Here is a 21,180-nt window from a genome sequence, read left to right as displayed (position 1 = left end):
CCCTTTGATTAAACGTGTAAAACCCAAGGGGTCGGTCACTCGGCCTGTAGTCAAACACATACATTTGCATATATAATGTAAATACATTATCTGAACATGTGTGATGTTTACCACGCGCACTGCAGCGACACTGGCGTTCTATATATATTGATTATACTCTCTAAAGCCTTATAAAAATAACATTTGTAGGGCTTTACACACCTCCGGTTCAATCTTACATATGAAATGGGAGCACTGCCAGTTGTCAAAATCATCTCGCACGGTTGCCAGATCTATCAGATTATAACGAATTTAACAAATCTTGCAGTTCGGCACTTTCGGTACAGCATCGGCACAGTTCGGCTCGTTTCAAGTCGCCTAACATAAAAAAGACTGTGCCGAGTGACCGACCCCTTGGGAATCTCATTGTCAAACTTTGACAACCAGTTTAAAATTTCGAATATGGCTGCCATATGGTGTAAAAAGACTCAGTTGAGGGATTCAATTCATCCGGACGAAAAGAAAATGAGCGTTTAAAAACATTTCACTAGCATGAAAACACAGCGATGGGCGCACTGATGATTGCACCAACCAGCGCACAGATAAAGAACAGATAAATAACAATAAGCAACTTTGACAATGAAGTTCCCGATTCACAGACTTGATACAGATTGTTAGCATCATGTTTGCCACAATGAGTCCTGTAGAAAAACAGCGACACTGGCATTCTATATATATTGATTCTACTCTTTAGAGGTGTGCCGCTTGATATCTCTGCAGTGCCGCGGCTGAGTGTTCGACCCCTAGGTAAAACCATTGAAATATTTATAAAAACTTACACCTTCATTCCATGTGGATTGCAACAGGATACGATCTAAGGGTATCGCCAGAGTGCAAGCGACATGCGACGCGACGCGACATTTCTTGCTGTAGTTATACACGCAGCCCTTTTTCGCCCGAAGCAGGACTGTGCATTTAGCAACATAAGAGCGAAGTCGTGTCGCGTCGCTGTCGCGTTTACTCTGTACGGGGCCTAATGTAAAACACGTGGATTTGCAGTGCGAAAGCAGTGACTATCATGGTGATTGAAGGTTTGTTGGAAACACATGGTTGTTTAACGAGTTTCATATATGAAATATTTCATTTCACGTTAAATCGAAGGGAAACGCTTTTGATACCCGAATGATTGACATATGAAACAAGATTATCAATAAATATTTGCACGTTGAAATTCATGTGTAAGATCTCTGGTAACGCCGTGTCTATTTTTATCGGTGTACACATGAATTTTAACGTGCAAATATTATCAATTTCCCACCCTTTCGTACGCGATGAATTACAACCGTCGCCAGAATTGTCGCGGGGGCAAATATTGTTTATTTTGTTAAGTAAATCAATAGCTTACATGCTAGACAAGCATAATATATACTTATAACTTACATACAGCCAAGCAAATTCTCTCTGCGACGATTTCAAGCTATCAAAAAAGTGAGCAGCGCGTTTTGTTACCAAAGAAACGGGCAATTCTCGGGTACTTTTTCATTTCGACGTATCTGCAAATGAGAGATTCTCTTCGTGTCTCCTCTTCCTCTCTTCCGCTGTTTACGGCGATACTAATGCATTTTGACACATCGGCTTTGCTTGAACCGGTTGCCGGAGTCACTAGCTAGCCAACTGTTTTGAAAATTTTCTTTTCAATGCATTTCAATGCACCTTGAGGCCAACTGGGAGGCTGGGACCGAACGTCCCTACAGTTATATTTTTTACTTGCACTGTTTCGGGACGAATGTATGAAACGAATTGTCATTTGACATACGCTCTTATAAAATCAGCGGAAGTAACCAAAGAAAAAAAAATACACCCACCACAGTCACTTTCGTCATTTTGTGTGAACTTGTGGTTTTTATTCGGATAACTTTATTTTAGTTTTTCTAGCTCACAATGATACACAATGATAACTGTAGGGATCGAGCGGGGTGAACAGAGAAAAATATTATGTATTGTGAAAAATTAGAAGCAGCAGCGATAGGGTCGTATACCCTCCGCACCGAGAGAGCGGAGAAATGGAAAGAAGAAAGGGAGAAATAAACCAACTCAGTCTTGTGATTGATTGTGCCGCGTAAAGACGTGTTTTATTAAAGCAAAGTTCGCAGTTGAGAAAATGTCCGTTTATTCGCAAAATCACCACAATGGCACAGTCGGTGGAAATCGTTTAGTGAATTGTGTTCAATAATCCCTGTGAATAAAATGTTCTACTAGACGCTGAAACATTTCCTCATGCGTGGATGGAATTTTCATCAATGTGTGCATGATAATGACAGTGGAAAACCAGACGGATAAGATTTTGTTTTGAATGAAACGAAATTAATGAAATATGTACCAAGGCGTTCCTTTATAAACATGTACGGGTTGTGTTATTGCCTCATGTGTTAATTTAGAGTATTCAACTATGTGTGCAGGATGATGATAGTGAAGCCCTTGGAAGATTAGTTTTAAAAAACGAGGTTGCATAGAAATGAAAAGTTTGCAAGGTGTCCATTTTGAATATGTACCTATACAGATGGAATAGTGGCGAGGAATGAGTTTGCGGAAGCGATGTGTGAGTGTGTTGATAGTACGGCTAAGTGCGGGGACAAATGGGTATTAACAAGTAAGTGGAAAGTTTTTACCGTTGCCCCTAGCCACTTTTTGCAGTGCGACGGATGAAAGCTTGAGGGAGCAATGTGACATACGTAAACGAAAAAGCAGTGTAAAAAAGCTTAAAGGTGTGTGTGTGCGTGGGAAGTATGGTATCGGGCGGCAGCCAGTGAGTGGACGGTTTTCATACGGTGGCGCTCTAGCCGTTGTTTGCGGTGCGAAGAATTTTGGAAGCAGGCGCTAACCACATCTACGCAGTTACACACACAATCGAAACAGCAGGGGAGAAAGCTTGGGATAACGATGTGTATGTGTGAGAAGTATGACATCGTACAACAGCAGGTGGGTGGAAGTTTTTTATTTGATTGCTTTCTAGCCGCTGTTTGCAGTGCTATGAATTATGGAAGTTTGCGGTAACAACAGGTACGCACTTACACGAAATAGTGAGTGCTTGGTGTAATGCTGTATGTGTGGCAAACATGACATCGCGATTAAAGTTTCAATTCGGTTGCCATCAAGCCGCTGTTTGCAGAGCGATGAATAATGAGAGCATGCGGCAGCAATGTACACACACTCATAATCGGGTCAGCAGTTGGAAAGATACAATATCGCACGGCAACAAGAAAGTGGAAATTTTTTAATCCGTTGTCTTATAGCCACTATTTGTGGAACGCTAAGTTATGAAATGGAGGGCTGGTATATTTGTCTAAATATAAAATGCCTGGATCTCTCAAAAATAATAGTTTTCAATTCTCATACACGATTGATTTATGGTTTTAACTATATTGAGATGGCAAAATCATATGAACATTATATCTTTATGCAGGTCCATATTTTGAGCAAAACGCTTTGGTTATTTTAGAAACATTTGTTTGTTAAGCTATTTATAGAGAAAAATTTATATTTTGCATCTTAAGTTTTGCTTTTTAAAGAAGTATTTGGAATTCGCAGTTATGAAGATTTTAATGTTGAGATGATGACAGATGATTTTATAGATAAAATGCAATTTTTAATTCATTGCTGTTAGTTATGGCAGCTATGATGTAATAATGCATTATGTTTCCTGAAAAGATAATTAATCAATACATATCTCAAATAGTGGGTATTCAAATAAATACATTTCCCGGTGAGGAAAATAAGAGGTATTATTCCCCTGAGAGGGTTATGAAATAAATACATTTCTCCGAGAGGAAAATAAAATGTATTACATTTCCCTGAAAAAATCATGAAATAAGAACATTTTCCCGATAGAAAAATAAAAAGTATAGTTTCCCTGAGAGGGTCAACCAAGAATACATTTCCCCGAGAGGAAAGAAAGAGAGGGTCATACAAGAATACATTTCCCCGAGAGGAAAGTAAGAGTATTATTAGCCGGAGAGAATCATACAAGAATACATTTCCCCGAGAGGAAAATAAGAGGTGTTATTTCCCTGAGAGGGTCAACCAAGAATAAATTTCCCCGAGAGGAAAGTAAGAGTATTATTCCCCTGAGAGGGTCATATAAGAATACATTTCCCCGAGAGGAAAGTAAGAATATTATTCCCCTGAGAGGGTCATACAAGAATACATTTCCCCGAGAGGAAAATAAGAGGTATTATTCCCCTGAGAGGGTCATACAAGAATACATTTCCCCGAGAGGAAAGTAAGAGTATTATTCCCCTGAGAGGGTCATGCAAGAATACATTTCCCCGAGAGGAAAATAAAAGGTATTATTCCCCGGAGAGGGTCATACAAGAATACATTTCCCCGAGAGGAAAATAAGAGGTATTATTCCCCTGAGAGGGTCAACCAAGAATACATTTCCCCGAGAGGAAAGTAAGAGTATTATTCCCCTGAGAGGGTCATATAAGAATACATTTCCCCGAGAGGAAAGTAAGAGTATTATTCCCCGGAGAGGGTCATACAAGAATACATTTCCCCGAGAGGAAAATAAGAGGTATTATTCCCCTGAGAGGGTCATACAAGAATACATTTCCCCGAGAGGAAAGTAAGAGTATTATTCCCCTGAGAGGGTCATACAAGAATACATTTCCCCGAGAGGAAAATAAAAGGTATTATTCCCCTGAGAGGGTCATACAAGAATACATTTCCTCGAGAGGAAAGTAAGAGTATTATTCCCCTGAGAGGGTCATACAAGAATACATTTCCCCGAGAGGAAAGTAAGAGGTATTATTCCCCTGAGAGGGTCATACAAGAATACATTTCCCCGAGAGGAAAGTAAGAGTATTATTCCCCTGAGAGGGTCATACAAGAATACATTTCCCCGAGAGGAAAGTAAGAGGTATTATTCCCCTGAGAGGGTCATACAAGAATACATTTCCCCGAGAGGAAAATAAGAGGTATTATTCCCCTGAGAGGATCATTCAAGAATACATTTCCCCGAGAGGAAAGTAAGAGCATTACTCGCCGGAGAGGGTCATACAAGAATACATTTCCCCGAGAGGAAAATAAAAGGTATTCCCCTGAGAGGGTCATACAAGAATACATTTCCCCGAGAGGAAAGTAAGAGGTATTATTCCCCTGAAAGGGTCATACAAGAATACATTTCCCCGAGAGGAAATAAAAGGGTGTTATTCCCCTGAGAGGGTCATACAACAATACATTTCCAAGAGAGGAAAGTAAGAATATTATTCCCTGAGAGGGTCAACCAAGAATACATTTTTCCAAGCGGAAAATAAGAGGTATTATTCCCCTGAGAGAGTCATACGAGAATATATTTCCCTAAGAGGGAAATAAAAAGTATTATTCCCCTGAGAGGGTCGTAAATAAATGCATTTCCGCGAGAGGAAAATAAAAGGTACTACATGTCCCTGAGAGGGTCATACCATGTATTTATTTCCTTGAAAGAAAAAATATAATATATATTTCTTAGTGTGTTGAATTAAACACGTCTACTATATTTTCTTAACAGCTATTGAATGCTGCTATTGGTAGTTTTTAAAAGTTTGAGATACTGTAATTTCGATCTATTTTTTGTAAACAGGTAATACTTATAGTCAAAATGAATGAAAAATTGTAGTGTGTTGATTTTTATATGCATTTTTTAAGTAATTTTCCTTTAGTAAATATTTTTTTAGTCCAGCAGGCGACTACTAGCTAAGACTCTTGAGTCAGAATACTTGAGTCAGAACTAAACTTATAATGCCCTAAAAGTTAAACGGCCATGCAACGAACCCATGGCTGGTTGAGAAACCAACCGAATACGCAGAAGAGAATTTTGAATTGATGCTTCGTAACTCTGCGATGCCCTAAATTTCGCGATCAGTTGATGATTCTTCATTTTTAGTTCGCTTGCTTGCTAATTACAAAATGCAATTTACCGGTTTATCCGATGAAAAATGAAAATGAGCGCTTTTCGCCACCGGAAGCAAGCTAATCAATGTGTAGAAAAGTACGCCATGTACCAGTACTTTATGCAATTTCATCCATTCCCAAGAGTTATGCTGCGATCCGAAATTTTCCGATCTATAACAGAAAATTTCGAGGAAAACGTTTTGTTTGAATGCGGGAAACTATTGAACCAGAGAAATTAAACCAGTATGAATCTTCGTTCGACCTCATTTGAGAAATGATTGATCAAATTAAATTTGCTGGAGATTATGTGTTCGTAGATCTGGGCTCAGATGTTGGTCAGCTGGTACTTCAAATAGCAGCATCGACTCCTGTTAAAATTGGCTGTCTTAGAAAAAGTTGATTTAGCTTCACGGTACGCTGAAGGAATGACCGCTAATTTCAAATTGTGGATGCGTTGGCTCGGAAAGTATGGTGAATATGAGTTCATCAAGAGTTTTTCTAGCTGACGAGCATCAAGAAAATTACCTCCGTGATTATTGTTTACGTGAACAACTTTGCATTCGGGCAAAAGTCGATCATCAACTAAAAGAAAGCGATATTGGCATAATAATGCATGTTAGCGCAATGTCGCCTCTCAGAGGATCAGTTTCATGGACAGGACAACCAGTTACTTACTACTAATAGACTGCATTAAACATGCAATATATTTTCAAAGAATAAGAAAAATAACGTTAATAATGAGGAACAAGCCAGTGGAAGTTTTAATACCGTGCTTCCAAGTCAAACAGAGACGCGAATCAGGAGTCATCGATTGGAAATTATGAAAGTAGTCGGATAGTGATGGTGATACCACCGGACAAATAACGAGAAAAATTTGGTGTAGTGATAATGTAAAAAAGTAGTTACTCGAAAGAGAAGAATAATAATTCACTAGTTTTTCGAAATGGACGCACACCCGCGACGACGTTGAAACGTAGAAGGATCACACGTACTAAAAGATCTAAGCGTACTAACGTATTTACGTCCAGCGCTGCTGGCAGTGCAGCAGGCAGCAAAAGAAACCAAGACGGCGAAAACAAAGAAACGTAGAAAAGTTAAAAAACGTAAACAGAGAAGAGTACTCAAAATCAGTCGACTTGATCTTCTCATAGTGAAACTTTGCTGAGCACATCGGAGCAAGCTATGATGGGTAAACGGCTTCCTCCAGCACCAGAATGCGTCGATCAGCTGCTTACTTTGCTGACGATATTCTACATAACGATTTAGACATGATGCACCTTCTGCAACACTGTATGCATTACAAATATTATTAGACTTGTATAAGGCTCGGTTCATGAAAACAATTGAAGCTATGCGGAAACCGTTATTCAAAGACAAGATATTTAATATACTTTCATGCCGTTTTGGAATTTTTCATTTTGGATAAGCCAATCCATGGTACCGCAATTCATGTTTTTTTCGAATGATCATGTTCAAGGAGCCATAGGAAAGGAAGGAGAAGGTTCCCACATGTAAACAAAATTGTAAATGTTAGTATAAAATGCAATGTTTAGCAAGCAAAAAACCCGAATCGATTCGCCTTTCGCGTTATCGAAAAATATTTTAAATAAGGTAAAAATATGGTGAAAAAGTACTATGCCTCCTTAACTTCAAAATCCAGGAGAGAATGATTCAAAATAAGGTAAAAGGGTCGTAGCTTAGCAGTGGCCAAACTTTGTAATTATAACAAAGTTGTTGGAAATGATTGCATGATGGCTCTTGAACGTCGTTTTTGATAGAAATAGAGACTACTCCAATTTCTAAGAAGAGGCAGATTGCAGCGATTTCAACTACAGAAAATTCAAAGGAAAACGGTTTGTTTGAGTGCGTAAAACCAGCAAGTAGCTATGAATCATCCGAAAACACGTTGGGAATATCGTTTTAATTTCTTAAACTCATATGTATTTTTATTTAAAGTTGTTTTTTTAATCTGTTATCTCTATAATAATAATCGGCCAACAAATAACTTATGTGCAATACGAACATAATTACATGAACATTGTGTTACTTCATTTTTCATATTTGAAAAGTTTATTATTTTAACCAGGAAAGGGGCTACAGTAGTCATCATCGGGAAACTGGTAACAGGTTGGTTCGGAACATATAGGATGTCAAGCGCTATTCAGGTGAACCACATTTAGTTAGTGGTACAGGGTCATCGTAACAAAAATCGTAACAAACGAACCTTAAGTATGGTGCTATTTATTTTTTTTGCAGTGTTTTTTTTTTTTAAATATAGATATGTATTTGATTAATAGTTAATTTTTTATTTCAGATATGATACTGACAGTTAGCGTTGGCAAACGTGATACTACTAGTTCCACTACGACCCCTGTACTCCTAGGTAGTAACGGAAACCTCATTTTTAGGAGACCATAGAGGGAAGTTCGGAAACTTGTAAAATACTAGTATAAGATCCTCTATCAAGTTTACAGTTAAGAGTAGAGTTAGGGGAAGATGTAGGGATCGAGCGGGGTGAACAGAGAAAAATATTATGTATTGTGAAAAATTAGAAGCAGCAGCGATAGGGTCGTATACCCTCCGCACCGAGAGAGCGGAGAAATGGAAAGAAGAAAGGGAGAAATAAACCAACTCAGTCTTGTGATTGATTGTGCCGCGTAAAGACGTGTTTTATTAAAGCAAAGTTCGCAGTTGAGAAAATGTCCGTTTATTCGCAAAATCACCACAATAACCAAAACACAACACTGTTTACGCTAAAGCCATCTCATCGACAGGCAACCATGCTTTGCCGCTAGCATCTCAGCGTGAGCGAAAATTAAATAGCATTTCATCACTTCGTTTCACTCGACTGCCAGCAGCTTGATTTAGGCCCGCTTTCAAATTTTGAGCCCAGGACATGCTGTCGCTGATGTTCACTGCAGCTCGATTTCGAGATGTCGATGGGGTGGCTAAAGCCTATAATACAGCATAATCAGTGTTGCCACATATTCATCTGTACTGGAAGGTAAAAAAATCTTTTTCATCTGTACTTTTGCTTTCAAAAATCTGTACCAAAATCTGTACCACAAAGTTGGTTTGTTACATAGGGAAACCTGGTTTGTTTGCTTTAAAAAATACAAAAATCGCGACTTCTTTGATGATATTGGTACGTAACCTTAAAGACAGACATGTTTTGTTTTGTTTGCATTCATGTCAAGAGGTGCTCCTCTATTGCTTTCAAGTAACAAAACTGAAAGAAAAAAATTAGTTTTTGACAGCCAAAAAAATCTGTACCCATCTGTACTTTATGACAAAAATCTGTAATCTGTACCGTACAGAATCTGTACCAAAAAAATCGGAAAAATCTGTACTTTTCCAGTTAAATCTGTACATGTGGCAACACTGAGCATAATATGCTTATGTACACTCTTAAATGATTCTACCTGTAAATAGGTCGGATTTAGTTAAAGCTAGGTTGAAACTACTCAAAATGCCCTTAAAGTGTGCAAACTCAAACTTTGGGTAAAAATTTCAACCAATTTTGGCTACTTGCTACCGATAATTGAATTATTCTCTATGACAAATAACGCAATTTTAAGTTCCTTCTACCAATTTTTTGGTTGAAAAACTACTCAAAATCTGAGTTTGTACACTTTAAGGGCATTTTGAGTAGTTTCAACCTAACTTTAACTAAATCCGACCAATTTACAGGTAGAATCATTTAAGAGTGTAGAGTGACTATATACCAGGGGGCTGATATGACGTCACATTTTCGTTGCTCACATGAAAAAGGCGGCAAACGCATAGTGAATTCACAAAACGAATTTAACTAACCATTTTCACAGTTTTATGTATTTCGCATCAATTGCCTGCCTGGCATTAGCTATGTGATGCTAAAACCTTGGCTAAAATCAAACTAAAACTAACAAAATTTAACAATTTACACATCCGACTCGGTTGTCAGCTTGAGCCCATGTATGAAACTGTCAGCTTGGGCCCGCTCTATGTTGGCTACGTTTTTTTTGTATAGGTTGGTATTGGAAGTGTCATTCCCGTGCTATATACAGAGTGGCGCCAAGTCATCCCAAATGTATGCAATGCGGTTTTTCCAAGGTTTTTCTTTCTCTTTCCTGCATACGCGTTGGATAGGCCGTCTGCTCGATTGGAATGACACTGACAGATAATTATCATTCCAATTTTGACATTGTCGCCACTCTGTATATAGTCACTCTATGCTTATGGTTCACCCCATTGACATCTCTATATCGAGCTGCAGTAAACGTCAGCGACAGCATGTCCGGGGCTCAAAATTTGACAGCGGGCCCAAATCAGACTGCTGGCCAGGGATGCCAGGTGATTTTTTGAAAAGTCTTCACGAACCAAGGAAAAATGTCTTCATTTGTCTTCCTTCGGCTTTCCGCCCATTTAAACTGCATGGTGAAGACATGTCTTCAAGTGAAGACATTTCACTTTTTTGTAACAAAAATGTCTTCAAAATGAAGACATGTCTTCACTTCTGGCATCTCTGCTGCTGGCAGTTGAGTGAAACGCAGTGCTGACATGCTATCTCATTTTCGCACACACGAGATGTTGGCGGCGAAAACATGGTTGCCTGCCAATGGGGTGTTATGGTTAATAGTATAGTTACTATATATATAGTTCGGCGGATAGAAAACCAGGCGAATTGGCATCCCTGATTTATGAAATTAAATTTGAAATTATGGTGAAATGTGCAGGTTTTTCCGAAAAATAATCACTGGCGGGTGTTGAAAATGACTAGTTCTATGAAAATAAAGTGTGTTTTTTAACATTACTCCTGCATTTTCGATTTTGAAAAGCTTTTGGCTCCGCTTTTGACGTTTATTTGGCTCCCGATTTTCTATCCGCCGAACTATATATATAGTAACTATAGTTAATAGTTACTATATAATCATACCGTCAATTGACAGATACTGGCGCCCTTGTTTACATTTTAGAAAACTTTCTTTTCCGTTTATAGCGAATGTAGCTTGTGTTTTAACATTTTACAGGCATAATAGCTTTTAAATTTAGTCCTAATGCTGTTTAAACTCGGTTTAAACAACAAACTTGCCGTTTAGCTGAAACTTTTTTGGGCTCTGCGGTCTGTTTGTAAACAAGGGCGCCAGTATCTGCCAGATGACGTCACCTTGATTTGGTCTATTCGACGTAAGTAAAATTTGATTGCATTGAACCAGCGGGGTGCTATCCTTATCTTAACGAACGATGTTTGACAGTCGACTTAACGAAGGGCGCTATTTGCAGGAAATAGCGCCCGTCTGACAGGTAAATTTGCTGCCAACCTTGTCGAGATGTGCTGAGGATGTTGGCAACAAAAACATGGCACCCATCGCAAGCCCCTGCATTGAACGACGACGACAGTTTTGACGAATACAACATAATGGTTTTCAATCTGATACATCTTGACGTAAGATAACGCACCAGTTTATAGCGTGCGTTACACCAAGTGGAAAGTAACACGCTAGCTGTCATTATGTCTTATGAAACGGGTGTATCTTGGGTGTATTTTTTTACTGAAGCAAAGCGTTGTATACTTTATTTTTGAACAAAACTCAATTATTTTTAAACATACTTAGAATCGTTACTACAATAATGCAAAACCGTAGTAAAAACTACCGTTAGGCAGTATCCACTAAAATAAAAATTGCCAGATTTTGCCAGTCCACTAAAATAAAAATTGCCAGATTTTTAAATAGGATTTAAAATGATGGGTAAATATTTGTAGTGCGCTGATTCGGCCTTACATGTCTCCGATAGGGCACTAAACACGAAACGAACTTCGTCAAAATGCACGGCCTCATGCCGTTACTTATACTACCACAAATCTCAGAAATCTGTATACATCGCACCAGCGACAGTGTGCGTTGCATTTTTATTTTGTCACTTATGGTACGTCGTTTCTGTTTCGTAAGCGGACACACAACAAAAAGAGAGAGAAACTCAAAACAAAAAAAAATGTATAGTATATACGAGGTATACACGAATGTTAGAGAAACTCAGTGAGGATGCAAATATATGCTGAAAAGAGGCACCAAAATCTCTCTCGTTTAATGATACGAAGTCTAGCGAATTTGATTCATCTAATCAGTCGCGAGTGCAAAAATTTTCTTGCCGATTGAGAAAAATAACTTGTGAATTAATAAATTTAGTGCATCGCCTCGGATTTTCATTAACTAGTACTTTTTGTGCTACTGTGTATTGGGAAGGTCAAAGACTGTGTATAAAGTGCGAAGGAAATGATGGCGAAGTAGACTTATTTTCATCTATCCTGCTGCCAGCTTGGTGGAGAAAAAAACGAAAAACTTGTGCAAAACTGCCGTGACCAGCTCGGAGTTTTAAGTGACGAAAGAAAAAAAAAGAATTCAAAACCGACAAACTGAGCGCTGCCATAAATTTCGCTCAAAGGAGAAAAAGTGTTAAATGTTTATCTTGTTAATTGTCAATGTGTATTAAGTTTATGAAATTGTGTAAACAAAAAGGTATTTAGTGACGTAATTGGGACAATTGTCTGAAAATTCGAAAAAATTGCGGAATAATTTCATATAAATTGGAATTTTTAAAAAAGGTAGGTAATTGTTTATTAAATTTTCAAAAACGATTTGAACGATATAAAATCGAATAAAGAGATTTCCTTTGTCCTCGTTCGATTTTGCTTAGGCCATGTTTCCGTCAAACCCACTCCCATCGCGCGGTGTGTTTTTCAACCCTCGCACATTTTCCTTTGCCCTGTTAAAAATGATTGAGACACACAAGCAAACGAAGAACAGAGCAAAATTTCATTCCATGGAACACACAGCTCTCTCGCTCTTTGCGTTTTATTTATTGAAAAACATATTCCTGCTAAAGGGTCTGGGATTCCTAAGCACACTGTGCATACTACAAGATCCGCAGTTGATAATTTTTTTATAACAATCTTCTATTCTACATGTGATTGTTATTTTAAATTTTTATTATTGTCCGTATTTTTATTTCGAATAAAAATTTAATTATGATCAATGGTGTAACAATCTTATAAACCTTTTTTCTTGTCTGTTGTTTATAATTTATCCCAAGAATGTTTATTGAAATGTTACGCTGTCTGCAAAATGTATAAACCAGTAAAGAGCATTTAATATCAAACCATCCCCAATCGCCTCGGGTCTATATGCGGGAATTGTCTTAGGCATCCTGCGCTACGATGTTTTCAAGCAATCGATATTGTACAATTATTTTCCTAGTGTTATCAAAACACCACACACCAGCAGTCGGTCCTGATTTGAAGCCCATTGAACATCTTTTGAGCTTATTTGAAAATTAAAATCCAAAATCGTTCGATTTCTAATAAAAATGTCCCAAACAGAGCTCTTCTTAAAATAAAATGGTAAGCAATCCATATCGCCATATCAGAAATTAGCTAGTTTTATCCTAAACAGATTGAAACAGGCAATCGAGAATGTAGGTGGTCCTACAGATAGTGGCTAATCGAGAAACTACGATTATTACTTTGCTCATACCCATTGAAGGAATTGAGTTAGTCTGTTTGTCTTCTGATTCGCTCATTTCATATTCCGATTCCAGTGCGTTTTTGTATAGTGACTGTGTCAAAGTCTTGTACTTTGATCTGTCTCCCGCTACATTATGCCACGCTTCAATTGGAATTCCGCTCCTCTCTATATCTTGTCTGATGTTGTTCCTCCAAGAGTGCGCCGGTCTGCCCCTTTTCTTTTGTGTTGGTATTTTATGCTCCAGTACCTTTTTCAGGATACCGTCGTCCTCGCTGCGCAGTATGTATCCAAAAAATCGTAGTCTCGCTACCCTGATTTTATTGTTGATTGTATAGTTGCTTAGCCAACGAGGTGCTATGTATGGGCTGTTAGATCCGATCGAGTCTTGCGATTTTCTGTTCGCATTGCTTGCGTTTTCCACTCCTGTCCCAGTCCTTGGCGTGACGAGGTCCGCTATGTCATCCTCTGTATCAGGGTTCCGTCCTGAATCTTCTCCGTCTGCACTTTCCTCCGTGTCCTCTTGCCGTTTGCTCAGGTCTTTCAGTGTGAGCAGCATTTCATTCTCCATTCTTCTTAAGGAATTCTGATTTCTCTTGAGGATGGTCGACACCTCTAGACCATACGTCGCCAATGGCGTGACGAGGTAATGATACAGTCGCTTTACTGTATCCCACACTAGCGTATGCTTTTTCAGGAAACTGCATAGGTGGTAGAAAGCCTTATATGCTTTCCTCACTCTCTCGGAGGTGGTTGCCTGCCTTGCTAAACTACTTTTTTTTTACTTGTGATGAGTAATCCGAGGTACTTCAGCGTTGTAACCACTGACAGCACGTAATTGCCGAACTTCCTTGATATATCTGGCGCTGTGTTTGCGGTGTAGTAGAGGCCCCTGAAAAGCACTTTTGTTTTTTTCTTGTTTATTTCCAGACCTACTGATGCTAGCAAAGGGGATTAGGAGGTCTAGCAGCTTTCCCACACCGTCCTCTTTGTTGGATAAGAATAAGATGTCATCCGCTTATCCCAGGAGACACGGGAGGCGGATGTCCGTTCCCTGTTCCAAACGAAGTTCTGGCCAGAAGTCTTGGATAAATCTCAGCACGTGGTGCAGAATTACAATGAACAACTGTGGGATTAGATGACAGCCTTGTTTTATTCCTCTAGCTTTGTTAATGACCGTCGTGCGCTGCCCGAACCATTGGATTGAAGTTCTTTCAAACAAGCAGGCCTTTGTTATTCGATTAGATAGTGCATTTGTAACTCCCATATCTTGTAAGATGGCTGCCGCTTTTGAGGTATCTATTCTGTCAAAAGCTTGTTTGACGTCCACTGAGACTAGAACTGTGTAACATCCTTTCCTCCAGCGTTCATCCAGTATCCGCCTCAATACAAATATCTGATCAGAGGCACTTCTTTTTGCCTGGAAGGCCATCTGATAGCTTGGGATCGGGTTCATTTGGTTCCTTAGTCTGTTTAGCAGAATTTTTGCATAAATTTTGTAGACCGTCGGGCATGGGGTTATGCATCTGTACTCGTCGACGTTTTTCGCTGTGGCTATTTTTGGGATGGGAACCTGTATGGGGAAGTGGGATGTTAAATTTAAATTTGGGGTTTCCTGCCGTATCCCGCATGATCTGTCTCCAAACTGTCTAGCTTTATTATCGCATTTCCCGTCCCCTCCCCACCCCGCATTGATATTTCATGCCCCATCTACGCCCGCTGCAAACCGTTTCCCTCGCCAGCTTTCCGCAATAAAGACATCTTCTACTTCCTGCCCCACAAAGTACCCCGTCCCTTACAACCCCCTACGGAGGTTTGCTCGGCACGTGATCCCCACGGTAATAAAGCTGGATGAAGATCTCTCCCTCCCCCAGGATATACCTGTACCGTTGTTGTGCATTCCTCAGAGATCTCGTTTCTTCTGAATGCCTGCTTTATCATATCGGTTACTTCCCGCTGCATGTTTTTTGAGCCGTACTTCAGCAGTTCATTATTTATGTTGTCTGTTCCAGGCACGCTATTATTGCGCATTTTCCACATGGTTGCGCATATTTCTTCCCAAGTTGGTTCTGGTCCTGCCTCTCTGCCATCGTTTTCCGGGAGAAGTGTTACCTAAGAGCTAACGCTGGGGCCCGAATCTTGTACCTTTTTTTGCCACTGCTGTACACTTATAAATCTTCTCTTTCTCATTTCTCTTTGCCGCTTATGAGTTTTGATAAACCTGAATGTTTTTGCCATTCGTGCTAGATCATTCTCGTTTTCTACGTTCTCTAGAAATTTTTGGACCTTTTCTGCAAAGTGCTCTTCATAAGCCTTACGCTTGTTGATACGCGCCATTTTGGTTATTCCTTTCAGCTCTTATCCGCCACGAGTTTTTGATTTGCTAAAAAAGCCGCTTTACATGCGCTTGTTTTGCGGGGGGTCGGTGGAGAGTTGTACTTTTGCAAAATTGTTGCGGCTGCTCCTGAAATGGCGGTCTGTAAGCGGTCCCAGCTTTGCTCTACTGTTGCTTGCTCTACCTCACTTCTTTCAAGGAATTGGTCTAGTTTTTTCTGGTATTTGTCCCTTTCCTCTTCGTCTTTCAACTTTTCCAGGTCTAATTTCATTCTCTTTGTGCCGCATTGGCTCTTGTTCTGTTTATGGGCACTTGGAAGTAGAGGTCGGGTTATGGTTTTTGTGCTTTCCTTCTGTTTAAAAACACATTCTACCATCTTGTGATCGCTGATCGGTGCCGGCTTGAAGTATGCTCTAATACGCGGCAGTTTTAGAAAGTTCATTTTTGTCATAAGTATGTGGTCTAACTGCGATGTACTTTTCCCGTTTGACCAGGTGGTTTTAACCGACGGAGAGGCGCTGAAAGGGAGGTAATCCTTCATGTTGCGGCTGGCTGTGAAATTCTTTAGCTCTGATCCGTTTGAGTTGCAGAAACTGTGCTGTGGTGAAGATTGCTTCCGATGATGCTCTTTTCCGTCTCAGTAAGGTCTTGTATTCCTACGTGCACGTTCATATCACCAGCTACAATAATGTTTTTGCTTAGTGCCTTGGGCAGCGACAGTATGTATCTGAATAGGTTCCCAAACTCACTGGTACCTATTCCGGTAATACTTCGGATATATGTCGACACGAAAATCGTTTTTCTGTTGAAAATTTCAACTAGATCGCCGTCCTTCCGCTAATCCTACTCTTGACCTGGTCTGTGTTGACATTGTACCAGATGTAGTTGGGGGTCTCGATGGTGCATTGGCCAAGCCGGGTTTCCTGCAGTGCCACAATGGCATATCCTTCCTGAAAAAATATTTTGTCCAAATGTCTCCTCTTTTCCTCGTCAGAGCATCAGCGTACGTTCCAAGATAGGAACTTGAAAGTTTTCGGGTCAAACGGGCTGATACCGCCTGCCGAACTCCCGCTTTGGATATCCTCATTGTCTGCAAGAATCCGGTGTGCGCTGATCTCCATGTTGTGTTGTGCTTGTTCCACTCCTGGGATCTGAGAGGAGAATTCATTGGAGCTGCTATCCTCAGTAGCGCCTCGTTGGTTGACATTAAGTCTCTGTACCACGCTATCGTAATGGTTACGAATTGTGTGTCTGCCCCTTATGTTAGCGATACGATACGCTACACGTAGCACTCCAGCCGCCGCTGCGCATTCATTAAAATGAACTATAGGTCCATGCTCAAAATATACATCGATTCTTTTATTGTATATGTGTGCTGCCGCTGCTATGGTTTCTTATCCACCCTATTCGCAGGAGTTCCCGAGTCTCTGTAGGAAATGGTTTATTTTGGCTCTGTCCGCGCTGCCCACGGTATCAGTAAGTGATGGCATGAATTCATCTATGTTATCTTCTATATACTCCACCACTTGCAAGCGGAGGTTGCTTACTTTCTCTCTCTCTATGCTGCTCTGAACTCGGTTCCGTGTGATGGAATTGACATATCAGGGCCGAGAAGAGACAGTGGCCGTCACCTGGCATCCTCTAAACGACTACAGCTCCTCCATTGTACTTTACCACTTCCATTATAGACACTTTGCGCACTCTTCTATTTTCGTTGGGACGGTCTCTTTAGATTATTCTTAGTGAGTTTGCTTTTAGCGATCGTTCTTATCAAAACACTTTTATACTTTTAACTTCACGCTCTGACCACTACTAATCAAGTTCTTAACTTTAGGAACTGTATTGATACTTAACCTAAGTAGAGATTTTATTATTATGGGTTAGATGTAATATATTATGATAAGGAATAATAATACTTGGCTTCATATTCCACTTGCCGTCCTGGTACCCCTATTACCGTCCGGATCCGTTGTAGAGTGCTCCTTCAGCATTCGAATCGAGTTTACTATACCGTTAACAACCCCTTATTGACCCTGATCATCCGGCCAGCCCGATCAAATCGACGGATTCAGAGATGTATGTGGTAACTGAGATGGATAGGGAAAAGCCCGAGAAACATTTATCTATTGTCAGAGATCCCCTTGCTGGCCTTATTCTCAAAACGAAATAAAAGCACTTTCTGAACAGCGCAACAATCACATTTGGTAAATTTTTTCCCCAATTTCCACTTGAAATCACAAAAGTATTATGACATATACCCACATTCAGAAGTAAACGTGACCAGGGATGCCACATATAATTCTGTGTTTTTTGATGAAAAAATCTGACAATCTGTACGGCGAGGAAAAATATCTGTGCAAAAATCTGTCCAATGCAAAACAATGAGAGTGAAAGAGATAGAGAGTCATTTTGCTGGCTATTTTCGTCTCTTTCACTCTCATGTAAAAGCTCAAAAACCTGTTTAATCTGTGTAATTTGGCGAAAATCTGTATTCTGTGCATACAGATTCTGTACAGGCGATTTCTTTCAAATATCTGTTAAACACAGAATAATCTGTGCATGTGGCAACCCTGAACGTGACCGCTGTTCATTTACTGATTAGTTAAAAAGCCCTACACCACGACAAGGTTCAGTTTTATCGTAGGGACAAATTATTAAATGAACTTTATATAAAAAAAATGAAAATGAATTAAAACGTTATTCTAAAATTTTTTTAATTACATTAAAATTAAATTCAAATCGAACAATTATCCAACAGAAATGTATCTCAACGGAACGGTTGGTATTAACCCAGATGAAATTTGCAATCTATTTTCAACTATCTTTCAAGGAACTTATACTGCTTTTTTGGAAACAGATCGGGATTACAGATATTTCGATTTCCTCCCAGAAGTTACTACAGATATCATTATCAAGAAAATCAAAGCACATGTCATTTTAGGAGGTTCAACTAAGTTAGATGCCTCCAAGGGCTGCGAACCCGACGGGATACCTCCCGTGTTTTTTGAAAAAGTTACCATTAGAACTTCCAGCTCCATGGGGGGCCCTGTAGCCGCAAGGTTACCGAGTCTGCCTTGACAAGCGAGTGGTCGTGGGTTCGAATCTTAGTAGAATCAGGCCATTCGATGTTAAGTGACTTGAGCATGGGTTTATTCTCAGGCCCCTCCACATCCTTCCTACTGCATTCTGCATTTACTAACAACGAAAGCCTCTTGCCAGGGCAAGTTATAAGAGTGGTACTTGCTTTGAGGTGCGAATGAAGCCTCTTGTTTAAGGGCAAATTATAGCTTGTTCCGCTTCCTGGTTATAGGAACGAGATTGGTAATGCATAAGCAGTAAGGAACACATACATACACACATACACACCCGCACTCTGCGCTGAACTCTGCTTTACCGACCATGAAGCCTTTAGCTGGGACTGGTTATAAGAATGATACTTGCTCGAGGTGCAAATGAAGCCTCTTGTCCAAGACAAATTGTAACTAGTCTCCGCACTTCCTGGCTCTAGAGCTAGATTGGTTGAAAAGTGGTAACAAGCGTAGAGGGAAAAAGGGGTGAAAACACACCGACACTTTAAGCACGGATAATAAGCAGTTCGCTCACTCTATAGCGATACTGCAATAACAACGAAGTGCGGAACAACACCTGGATAAGATCACAATAGATCAAAATGGTGGTCGTAGTGATAATATCCACACACACAAAAAAACAGCTCCATCGTATTGGTTTTTTAATGTCACTCAGGCACAGAATCGGTTACATTTTTTCCATACGTTCGCCAGTATGCAGTGTCATGTCAGAATTCCAGCCAATACCGTCGCTTCGTATTGTTTCTGCATCAAATGAGCCTATCTCTTGATACGTTGAAACTAACTCGAATACGTACATGATAATAAGCAAACATTCTTATTTGCACTGTGATCAGTCACAGAAAATGTCACAGTATAGAAATGACAGGCATTCGCCGCTCTTTGCTTACAGTGCTAGCTGGAATAGTATAGACAAGCGATAGAGATACTTTAAAGATCTTGTAAGAATAGATGCAATAGAGTCATTAATTTTGGAAACGTTCTTATCTTGAATCCGCATTGTTTGGGGAAAAGCTGTACGCATACGAAAGAAGCAGAGAAAGAACGAGAATACCAAAAACCAGTACCCACACCTTTTGTCATACATGGTGCTAGGATATTGAAGCGTATTTTTAAATGAGGAATATTTCCTCCAAACTTTTTGTGAAGTTCCCACTTTACACGCACGTAAAATAAAACACACCCTTTCTAAAAATTTTAAACTGTTTACCTGATTTCGGTTAAAATGAACCAGATAAAATTGCTGGGAAATGCCCACGGTTTCCCGAATTTGATGTTTCTTCTTCATTGGAATTACTTGGGTAGGGGAAACGCCAAGTAATTCTTGATTTGTATTTCGAATATAGGTTTTAAGCCCTTTACCCATTCTTAAATCTATACTACAACATAGATTTACAAATAAATAAATTTCAACACGAACAAAATTACAATTGTCTTAAAATTAAAAGTACTAGATTTATCGTAATTGTCCTCTAAAGTATAAACTGAGTCTATGTTTTATTACATCTGAGCTCGAGCCAATGGTTATAATATGTTGCAATGCATTGATGGCGTTCAAGAAGTCGGTTCGTGCTGTGAGTAATTTTTAGACCTAAAAGGTGGATCAAAAATCCTACGTCGTCGGAGCGTGACTGCACTATCATTAAATATTAGTCGACTGGTCAGAGCTTGGCTGTTAGTTCGTTCTGAGAGAATGTTCATGATGAATATGATATCGGCTACCTTATGCCTCGAATGAACCGTATCAATATCCACTAACGAACAGAGATCGTGATAAGGCGGTAGTAGTTCTCCGTTCCATCCGAGATTCCTGAGAGCGAATCTTACAAATCTTTTCTGAATGCCTTCGATACGGTGTATGTGCGTTATATACTGCGGGCGTCAAATAACGCTAGCGAAATCGACCTTGCTTCTGACGAGGCCTTTGTAGATCGCTAGTACTGCATGAGGGTCATCGAGATCTTCGGACACTAGGTCACGGACAAATTCAACTCGCGGAACAACATTGCTTCGGCATGCGTAATCAAAGATCACAGGATTTGCTTTTCTGGTGAAAGTTAGAAAAGAGCACTTATTCGTGTTTATTTTCAATCCACGGTTTTCGCAGTACGTTCCCACATGACCTAAGTCGAGCTGTAATTTCTGGCAATCATCAATAGACTTGATTGGAAACAAGATTTTCACATCATCTGCATAAATCAGCATAGTTGCATGGGAGATAACATCTGACAATTTGTTCATCAGAAGCACGAATAGCAATGGTCCTAAGTGACTGTCTTGTGGTAATTTTGAATGCATTGTAAACGAATGAGATTTGCACCCACGAGTTTTTACAAATTGTACTTGT

The 21,180-nt window shown here is 39.7% G+C and overlaps 1 protein-coding gene across 1 annotated transcript in view; it reads left to right on the top strand.

The window, feature by feature from the left end:
• The first annotated feature begins 12,018 nt into the window (after positions 1-12,018).
• The window catches only part of LOC128737940 (sex determination protein fruitless), a 160,723-nt gene continuing 151,561 nt past the window's right edge, over positions 12,019-21,180 (top strand). The window contains exon 1 of the mRNA XM_053832722.1: positions 12,019-12,493. The gene's annotated coding sequence lies outside the window, so the exon portion shown is untranslated. The remainder of the gene's footprint in view (positions 12,494-21,180) is intronic.

Source organism: Sabethes cyaneus, chromosome 2, assembly GCF_943734655.1.
Source record: "Sabethes cyaneus chromosome 2, idSabCyanKW18_F2, whole genome shotgun sequence".
NCBI lineage: Eukaryota > Metazoa > Arthropoda > Insecta > Diptera > Culicidae > Sabethes > Sabethes cyaneus.
Note: the sequence above shows the minus strand (reverse complement) of the source record. Positions and strands in the feature narration are given on the sequence as shown.